The sequence below is a fragment of the Solanum tuberosum genome, unplaced genomic scaffold, assembly GCF_000226075.1.
Source record: "Solanum tuberosum cultivar DM 1-3 516 R44 unplaced genomic scaffold, SolTub_3.0 scf00458, whole genome shotgun sequence".
Lineage (NCBI taxonomy): Eukaryota > Viridiplantae > Streptophyta > Magnoliopsida > Solanales > Solanaceae > Solanum > Solanum tuberosum.
In genome coordinates this window covers 234,856-245,750 of record NW_006239378.1, presented here as the reverse complement: position 1 = coordinate 245,750, position 10,895 = coordinate 234,856, and the positions used below count along the sequence as shown (strand labels likewise).

Below are 10,895 nucleotides of genomic sequence, written 5' to 3'. Positions count from 1 at the left end.
AACTTATAATATATTTGATTAAGAAAATAATTAAATAAATGACGCATTTTATTTCATTTTTATTTTTTTAGAGAAAGGGATCTAAAATGATACATTCAACTCGAAATACAAGTGATTGGAATATTAATAAAACTAGATTAATTAGAATTTATTTAATTCATTTTAAAACAATTTAATAAATTAAAACATGAAAACCATTTCTTTTTAATTGACTAACCTTTTTTGAGAAAATGACTTAAATAAGTATTATTATTATTATTATTATTATTAATCGATTGAAAAGGTTTTGACTAACATTTTTTAAAGTTTATTTTTTAAAAATAAAATAAAATAAAATAAATAAAAAATACTTTAACTTAGAACAATTTTGAAATGAGTGAAAAAAGTGATTTAAATGAAGAAGACCCTTAAATAACATATCTTTTAAAAAAAAAATTAGGAAAATGATTTAACATAAAATATATAATATTTTACGATATCCGATTAACTTTGATAAAAATAGTTAAATAAAGAATCATTCTTAATTTTTTAGAAAATCTTGAAACAACTTGGTCAATTAGGATTTTAACAAAATTAGATTAATTAAAATTTATTTACGTCATTTTTTTTAGAAATAATAATTCGAACCAGCTTGATAGACAAACCAAGAAATTATTTTAATCTAATTAAAGATAAGTGAAAGTTTTGACTAAAAATATTTGAATAAGCATAAGACGTTGATAAAAATGAATTATTTTAAAGAACTAACATAAAGAATATGGTTTTATCTTTTGGGGAATTTAAATTAAATTAAAGTCGCAAATTTAAAAAAAACAAATAAATAAATAATCACACAATTAAATAAGTTAGGTAAAGGAGAAATTGAATTTGGGCCTCCTTTTTGGGCCAATTTCGCTGCAATTTCTGGGGAATTTACTCAATCCCGTTTTTGGTATACACCAGCTGTATATCGGTGTATATTGATCGTTTCTTGGCCCTTTTCATGTATCTCTTGCTTCCAAACACCTGTATTTCTCCTTAGCTCTGTGTTTTTGTGTTTTTGACCCGTATATCAGTGTATACAGCTGTATACTGATGTATACGATATGTATATAGCCCATTTCTTAGGCTTCTGGACTAATTTCCAGCAGCATGTTGGAGCTCTGGAACCTGTAACAGCTTCCGAATATAATGGGACTGACTTGATTAACAGGGAAAGCAAAGATCAAGCCTTTATGGCTCAACTCGGAAATGCAAGGATTAGAGTCAAATAGACTTGGCCATTGTCACATGTAAACAAAGTAAAGGAGGAGAATTAGACTGAAAATACTTGACCGCATATAACACTTAAGTAGTTACTGATTTCTAACAAAGCGTAAACATAAGCCACAATATGCACACCAATTCAAACATAAAAGCTAACAAATCATGATCATAATATTCAAAGCATGAAATAACATAGTAGAGGAGAGTGATGACGAGAGAGGTGACAAGATCTTATGCCAAGGTTAGTCAAAAAACTTAAAGTAATTAATAACTGAACATGCAAGTAGGCAAATGAAGAATTAATATGGTTAAGTTTACTAACATGCTTACTGATTTTTTATTTTTAAAAGAAACTAACTAGAGTTAAAGATGTCTTCTTATGAAATGGACAATAATTATGCTTTGCTGTAATAATATACAGATAAAAGACATATTACTAATTAAACACATCGAGAACCAAGAGCTCAATCTATCTGTGTGTTCGACAAGCTGAGTTAAAACAAATAGCAATACCAAAATTCATACGAGCAGCACATAATGCTTAGTATTTATTCTAGCAAGTGAGAAAGAGATCTTACAATGATATAAAGGTGTAACAGACACTATCAACTTGTATTATCAATGTATATGTATACAATAATCTTTGATCATTTTTAATACAAGTCACAAATTCAAGACTGTATGAGAATAAAATTGAAAGTACGAATATGATATCAAATAGCATTTCAACTAGCATTCGGGTAGCATTCATGCTCATCAGACAGACCTATATGATGGCTAAATCGTAGGAAGCATGAAAAGATCATGCCAAAACACACTGTTAACTTAAACCAACACGAGAATAGATTCACACGATACTATCACGCGTCTCAGATTATGAAGAAGCATATTAACATGAAAGTAAATACTTAAAAGAAGAACAACTGCAATTTTGAATAAAATTTCAAATTTTGACTAGTGACTAGCAAAAAAAAAAAACAAAATAGAGCTACACTTAAAAAAGAAAGACAACGATTAGATTTTTTGCAACCCCATTTCGAAGACAAAAAAAAAATAAAATAAAAAATTGGAAGGCAAGACACATATTTAGAAAAAAACCCAACTTCAAGCATATGAACCATGTTAAAGCTCGACTAAGGTGAATTACAAATTTGACATAATGAACTGAAACACAAAAGGACACGGATGGTGTTCGAGTCAAGCGGGGACATAGATAGATGCTATGAAACTAGGCTAGCATTAGTGAGGATCTACAACGATGAATCAACGTCAGAATGGAAAACTAAAACAACTAGTAAACAATAAGAAAAAAGAAAACTATAAGGCTAACACATCGGAATTTAAATCAGATGAACCACAGATCAAATCAAACAAAATGAAGCAGAGACTTGGCCGACTAAGCACATACAACATCGAGCCAACTACTCTATCTACACAATGCCGACGAAACTTCAATCAACGAGAAACATATTGCATCCCAGAAATTTGCAGAAAAGGGCAACGCTAACGAAAACACTAAACAAAGATAAATAAATACATGTAACAGTAGATTCTACACAAAAGCATGGAACATACAACACACTACATGGGAACAAAATACAACAGGAGATGAGGTTACCTTTCTTGGGGCAGTGTTCTGGGACTAAGAGCTTTACCGTGAAGCTTTACACCACCACAAGCGAAATTCTGATGAGCTCCGACAAAGCTCCGATGGATTCCGACAGAAAAAAAAATAGAAACCTTATTCCTTAATATTCAGTCAGTAATTCTTCTCCTCCTTCCTCCCTTGACAGTGAAGAATGAGGGGATATATATAGAAGGGAAAATCTGGAAAAATCGAGTGGGAAAAGGGTAGAATAGGAATTTAAAGCTCAAACTCGCAATTCAAATTTTCCTCCCCAAAGGAAGGGGAAAAGTTGTTCTTGGTACAAGATTTCAACCAAAATCCCCTAAAATCCGGATGACTAGACCAAGGTGGGCGGTTGTTGCAGAGAAAGGCTGTGGGAGCTGCTGGAACGGTTTGGTGAGGGCTGCTGTTGTTGACGTTTCTGGATTTTGCAGTGCATTCAAGTGTTGGTGAAGAAGAAAAAGGATGCAGGGCTCATTTTGTTTGAGCTACTGGAGACGTTCTGGAAATCTGGGTTCTTTTTGTGAAGGAGAAATGGATTTGGGCCGGGTTGAGGGGATTATTGGGTTGGGTCAGTTGAATTAAATTGGAATGGGCTGTGTAATTTGGAAATGTGTTTGAGGTGTTGGGTTGTTGGAAGGGTGAACGGAAATTGGAAAAAATGGGCCAAGATGTGGGTCAATTTCTTGACTCAAGCGCATAGCCACATTAATTGCAATTTCGACCAAATTGAGGTAATTAGTTAATTCGGCTAGAGTTAAAATGAAATGAATAAATATAACTAATTAACGAACTTCTTAATTTTAACGAAACAAAATAATTAACCTAATGAACTAATGACTCAAAATATAAACTACTAATTTAGACAAAATTAATTTAATAGAGTATTTAAGTAAAACTAAAATCTTTTTGAGACCATTTTCGAATACTTATAAAAAATGTACCAATTACATACGTAACACATATATTATTTAAAAATTATAAATAAGTGTTAAACTATTTAAAATGACTTGAAAAGACTTTTATTCTATTTTATTTATTATTAGTTTATTTCCTAAAACTAATTATTTGAAATTGTTTGAAATTTTAAAAAAAATCTCGATGATTAATCTATATTATGGAGGTCCAAAATTGGGTGTCATCATTAACTATACAGACGTTTAAATACCCCCTTAACAAGATTAAATATCACCCTAAGAGCTAATGTGGCAAAGTGAGTGTATTCACTCTCCTCAAAGCACATGAAATAATAAAAATAATAAAACTGAAAGGTAAAATCATACACATAACATTTTTTTATTGGCCAATATATAACTAAGTTAAAAAAAATGTGAAATTTCTTGTTTACAAGTAAATGAAATTTGTGTGTTCAATTTTTTTTTTAAAAAAATATTTAATCTTTTTGTTCTCTCTTTATTTTGTTGTCTTCCCCAAATGTCTTCTTCCCCAATGAAACACTCCTTATACTTTTCTTCTTCCATATTAAAATTTTTCCTTCATCTTCATCCCTCACCTCACCTCACCCGCCCTTCACTAATCACAAAACCCAACACCTAATTCATATTATTGAATGTAAACTTTCTTGAATTTTAAGTAACCAATTTTGAATTTTCTAATAGTTGTGATGCAAAAAATATGAGTCTATCAACTTTCTTACACAACCTTCATTTTTCATTTGAGATGTTAAGAAAAAAATAACTTACAAAAATATTATTCTTCAAGGGACAGATTTGTGGGAGAGAGAGGGTTCGAAGAAGAAAGAGTAAGTATGCTATTTTTTTTTAAAAAAAGTTGATGAATGTTGAAGAAGAAAACTACTATTGAAGGCTGTAAATTTGGGGGGAAAAAGAAGCTAGTGAAGATTGAAAATGGTGAAAATCAAGAAAGAAGAAAGAGGGATAGGGGGGGGGGGGGGGGGGGGAGGGTAGAAGAGAAGGGGTGGAAGAAGATGGGCAATTTTGATTTTAAAATGTATTTTTAATTAATTGATTAGTGTAATAAATTGAAAATTATTGAAGTATTAGAGTAGTATTAAAGTAGTTGGAGTAGTATTAGAGTAGTTGTAGCTTAAAGTAGCTAATTATGTATTTTGTATAGTCAGCTAATGTGAAATGTGATTAGTTGGTTAGAAAGTTGTTAGTTTGTTAGGAGCAGTTACAGAATCAGCTTCATACTACATGTACATATATAAACCTTACTTGTTGTAGATAATTCAATATACAGTTTTCATTTTTTAAATTGCTTCTTCATTCCTTCAACAATGGAGTCGACTACTCCATTGAAGCTCAACATTGAGCTGGATTGATTTTGACATGGCATCAGAGCCTCACGGCTAAATTCCGCAATTTTGTCGTCTCATCCTCGTTCCTTCTTTTTCTTCTTCTTCTGAATTACCTTTTTCGCAGTGATTCTCTACGAGTTCGTATTTGATCTGAAACCGATTATTCGATTATTCTATCGATCTCTCATCTGTTTGATTGATCTCTCCTCTCAATATTCCTTTGTTTTCCACCATGGGAGATCAAACTGAAAATGTCGGTGTTGTTCCTTTGGGTTTAGCTGGACAACCAACGGTTGACACAACCAGTCCACTCTATGTGCATCCCTCAGATAATCCCGGTGCAATGCTAGTACCAACTCCATTTGATGGAATTGGGTATCGATCATGGAGAAGAGGTGTCCTGCAATCTCTATCTGTGAAGAACAAAGTTGGCTTCATCACCGGAGAATGTGTGAAACCAGGGCCAACCTCACCTCAACTGCGACAATGGGAGAGGTGCGACGATATGGTAACTTCTTGGATCCTTAACTCTCTTACTAAGGAAATTGCAGATAGTGTTGAATACATTAATAGTTTGGTAGAACTCTGGAAGGAGTTAGAAGATCGATATGATCAAATCAATGGTGCGAAGCTATACCAAATACAAAAGGAAATTAACGACATAGCTCAAGGAAATCTCGATATCACTACTTACTATACTAGGTTGAAAAAGTTATGGGAAGAGTTGTGCACTCTAAATGCTCAAGGGCAATGTACATGTACTTGCACTTGTGGTGCAAAAGATAACTCACATAAGGCAGAACAATCTCGGAGATTGATTCATTTCCTCATGGGACTCAATGAAGTGTACACTGTGGTGAGGGGGAATATTCTCATGATGACTCCATTGCCAAGCATGGCGCAGGCATTTTCGATACTGATCCAGGAAGAGAAACAACGTGAGTTTAAACAAAATAATCAACTCTTTATGGAGTCCACCTCTCTTAATGCAAGCTCATCTGGAGGTTCTTCTTCAAGAGCCTTCAAGACAAATTATTCCCCCAGCAACTGTCCTCCGAGGCCCAATTATGCATCTGGTAGTACATCTGGAAATTACTCTACAAAAAGGCCTATGTGTGAGTACTGTAAGAAAACAGGGCACACGAAAGATAAGTGCTATAAACTGCATAGGTATCCAAATGCCACCAACACACCTAATACTAGTAATAATTACCAGAACTACAACAGTAGTCAGGGTCATAACCAACAACAGCCCTACAGGTCCAATAAAGGGAAAGGAAAAGTGGCAAATGTGCATGGACAACCTGCTGTTGATGTATCAGATAAAGGGAAAGGCCTGGCCATCCAGAATGAGGATCAAAATGTTAGTCTAACCAAAGAGGAATATGGACAAATGATGCATTTATTGAGACAATTTCAATGCAATGCTGATTCAGACAACACTCATGGAGCTGCAAACTTTGCAGGTATTGTAATCTGCACTTCTTCAATTGATTTTAGTAAGCCATCTTGCAAATGTTATGAATCAAAAGATGACCAGTGGATTCTAGATTCAGGAGCTTCCAACCACATGACCTTTAATAAAGCCTCTTTGACCAATATAAAAACACTACCATACCTAATACTTATCAGTCTTCCAAATGGTTATAAGGTTAAGGTACAAGAGTTTGGTGAAGTAACACTTACCCCTGAGATTATCATACATACGGTGTTGTATGTTCCCTCTTTCAGATACAATCTAGTTTCCATTCACTCTTTAAATGTTCAACTCAATTCCATTGTGTTATTTACTAATTCTTCCTGCGTATTGTAGGCCCCTTCAATGAAGAGGCCTCAGGAGATTGGTAGTAGCAGAGATGGACTGTATTACCTGTGTTCAAAGTGCTTGAAGAGCAATAGGGTCAATTCTAAGACAGATCCCATTTCCTCTTGTAATTGAATTTGTAGTTCAAGTTACAGTTCTAGTTCTTGTCTTTCTAATTCACCATCTTTGCATTCAGTTGTAGACAACTCATTTTTACTTCCTTGTAATAAGAATGTTTCTTTTCAAACTGCATGTGATGAAGGTGTTTTCCTTCAGTCTGCTCTTCCTTACTCATCTAATGAAAGTAATGTAGACTTGTTATGGCACAATAGGCTTGGACATGTTCCTTTTGTTAAAATGCAGAGTATATCCTCTATCCCTGTACAATTTTCTTCAAAACAACCTTTCATGTGCACTATATGCCCTATGGCCAAACAAAATAGGCTTCTATTCCCCACCAGAACCACTGAAACTACCAAAATCTTTGAACTACTTCACATTGACCATTGGGGGCCTTATCATACTCCAACACATGACAATTACAAATATTTCCTTACCATAGTGGATGACTTTAGCAGGTCTACTTGGACACATTTATTAAGCTGCAAAAGCAATGCCCTACAAGCTATCAAAACATTCATTTCTCTTATTGAAACCCAATTTAAGACTACTATTCAATCTGTTAGGTTTGATAATGGCCTGGAATTTTCCAACACTGAAGCCACAAAATACTTTTAAGCCAAAGGAATAATTCATCAGAAAACATGCCCTTATACACCCCAACAAAATGGCATTGTTGAGAGAAAACACAAATACCTTCTTGAGACTGCTAGGGCATTGATGTTTCAATAAAAAATACCCCTAAAATATTGGGGAGAATGCATCTTAACAGCAACACACATCATAAATAGACTACCCACCACTTCCCTGAAAAACAAATGTCCATTTGAAATCCTTCACAATAAGAAACCACATTATTCTGAATTGAGAGCTTTTGGCTGTCTCTGTTATCCTACTATACCTAAGGTTCACAGAGATAAGTTTGACCCCAAAACCACACAACACATCTTCATTGGATATCCATTTGCAACAAAAGGCTACAAGGTATAAAGCCCAGCCACAAAAAAACTGCATATTTCTAGAGATGTTATGTTTCATGAGCATGTGTTTCCTTTTAGTTTGTCTCCAAAGGGGTCTTCCTTTCATGTTGTTTCTAAATTTGTGTCCAAATCTGCACAATCAACAGATGTAGTCATTGATGATGTGTTACCTAGTACTACACCTGTCTATGATAATCAAGGGAACACTAGTGTTGCAACCTTAAATTTTGGTCTTGCCACCATTACACCTCTTTACTCCCACACTGATAGTGCACATGAAACACAACCTCCTCAACCTCAAAAGAGATCTATTAAAACCCACAAAGTACCTACCTACCTACAAGATTATGTCTGTCCTACACCCAAAGCAACAACTTGTTCCACACCATTATCCCTAAGTTCACTATTTTGTAGACATAGTCACATTGCTCCTGATGTCCTAGCATTAACTAGTCAGCAATTGGTTAACAATGTTTGCAATGATAGTGAACCATCATCATTTAAGGAGGCCATTCTCAATCCTGTATGGCAAACAACCATGACACAAGAATATGAAGCATTACATGCCAACCATACATGGGATCTGGTTCCTTTACCTGAAGGGAAGAAAGCCATAGGATGCAAATGGGTTTACAAAGTAAAGCACAAGGCTGATGATAGCATTGAGAGGTTTAAAGCCAGATTAGTTGTCAAAGGCTATACTCAGAGAGCGGGAGTAGATTATACAAATACTTTTCCCCCTGTTGTCAAGATGACTACTGTTAAATCATTGATTGCTAGTGCTATAAAGAGAGGCTGATATATTTTTCAATTAGATGTAAACAATATTTTTCTCCATGGAGATTTGCACGAGGAAGTTTACATGGAGGCACCTCAGGGTCTTGCTCTTGATAAACCAGGATTGGTATGTAGGTTAAAAAAATCTCTTTATGGGTTGAAGCAAGCCAACAGGCAGTGATATGCAAAGTTGGTAGAGGCACTTTCAATCCAAGGTTATGTACAGTCAGAAAATGACTACTCTCTCTTCCATATGAAGACCAATTCTTCTACCATTTTTGTAGTTGTATATGTAGATGATGTAATCATTACTGGAACAGATTCTTTGTAACATCCGGCAATTTGAAATAACTATGAAGATGCTTAAAATTGGAAATAGTCATTTTTGGAAAGAATTTAAAAAAATTTGGAAAATTTGGTTAAGTATGGGAAAAAGTGAGTTTTTGGCCAACCTTGAACAATTATAACTCCTAGCTTAGGATGAGTTAGGTGTAGTTCCAGTTATGTTTGCAAATTTCATGGAATGGTCTTTCCAACGCCACCGAGTTTTCTTGATTCCGAGTTCGTATGAGTGAGTTATGCCATTTGAAAGTTGGGTAGTTGGCAGGGGAAGTTCGTCCGGAAATTTTAAGGGTATTTTGGTCTTTTCCCTAATCAATTGTTTTGGTTATATTAAGGGTTTAGACTGATTTTTAGATCAGTTTTCCCTTTTTAAAAAGAGTGAGAGTAAGGGTTTGTGAGTGAAGAGGAGAAGAAGAGGAGAAAGAGAAGATCAAGCAAGGTTTCGTCAAAGATCGTCGTGGATATCGTCAGGGGTGATCCCTACTAGGTATGTGAGATCATAGTGTTGGGTTGGTTCTTTCCCCCACACGCCAAACTCATTTTAATTTCGAGAAAAGATTGATTGTGTTTTGTTGAAGTTGTTAGTTGTGATTGTGTTGAAGTTCTTGTTGATTTTGGGCATGTTTCCGGTTGTGTTTCCGAGTTAAATCTATTGTATGTTGAGGGGTTTTATGATATTAAGTGTTTGGGGCTAGAACCTTTGAAGTTAAGGTGGTTTAGAGTTGGAAAAATAAAGGAGAAAATTCAAACTTTCGGGGAAAAGGGTTGGGGTGTCACGCCAGCCAGCGCCCCCCAAAAGGGACTCTGAAGTCCAGCCCTTGGGGCGGCGACCCTAGCAGAGCCCCAACCAGGCCCCTCTGAAGTTTGAGGGCTGGCGCCCTGCGCCTCTCAGAGCGCCAAGGATACCAACCTTTCCCATTCCTTCCCCACTTTCTCATGCATGTTCCTTGGTAATGTACCTATGTTTTATAGTTGTTTTCAACACTCCAAGGTACGTCTAAACGTCAAGAACTCATCCATAAACATGTGATCATATACCTTGAATTCATAATCCAATTCGAGGAAAGTTTGGATCAAAGTCAAGTGAAGTTAAAGTCAAACTTAGAAGTTAAGAAACAAGTCTTTAAAGTTGTTCAAGAGTCTTTATTGAATGCTTCAACTTCATTTTAAGGCTCGAGTTTCAAGTTAAGTAAAGAGTTTCAAGTTAAGCCAATAGTATAAAGTTGAGTTTATTTCTCATAAAGTTATTAGGGAACTATGTATTCCCGAAGAAGTTTTAAAGAAATGTTTTCACATTTAAACAAAAGTGGAAACTGAGATTTCCAAAGAGCCTTTGGGCTAGTTTTCCAGAAGAAGAGTTGTCGTTTTCTAAATGAAGCAAGAGAGGAAATTGAGATTTCCAAGATAGCCTTTGAGCTAAGTTTTGAGTAATTATCTCAAATCAGCAGGAAGAAAATGTTTTAAAAACATAAGAGTCAGTACATTTTTGGGAGTAGTATTGAGCACCGAGTTAGGGGAGCGTTCAAAGAACCCACAGCCCCCACTGAACCATGTAGCCATCATGGGTAGAAGAGATTCATACTGTTTAAATGAATCCTTTTCAAATTAGACTAGTGGATCCATTAGGCAGTTCAGGTCCTATACCTTTGGCCGGGAATAGGATGCTCTGGCAGCGTGAGGTTGATCGCTGTATCATCACTATAGCTCCATGTGATGGTT

General features: G+C 35.1%; 1 protein-coding gene across 1 annotated transcript in view; it reads right to left on the bottom strand.

Moving 5' to 3' along the window:
* The window catches only part of LOC102591643 (DNA repair protein RAD5-like), a 19,494-nt gene that overhangs the window by 2,188 nt on the left and 6,411 nt on the right, over positions 1 to 10,895 (bottom strand). The window lies entirely within an intron of this gene.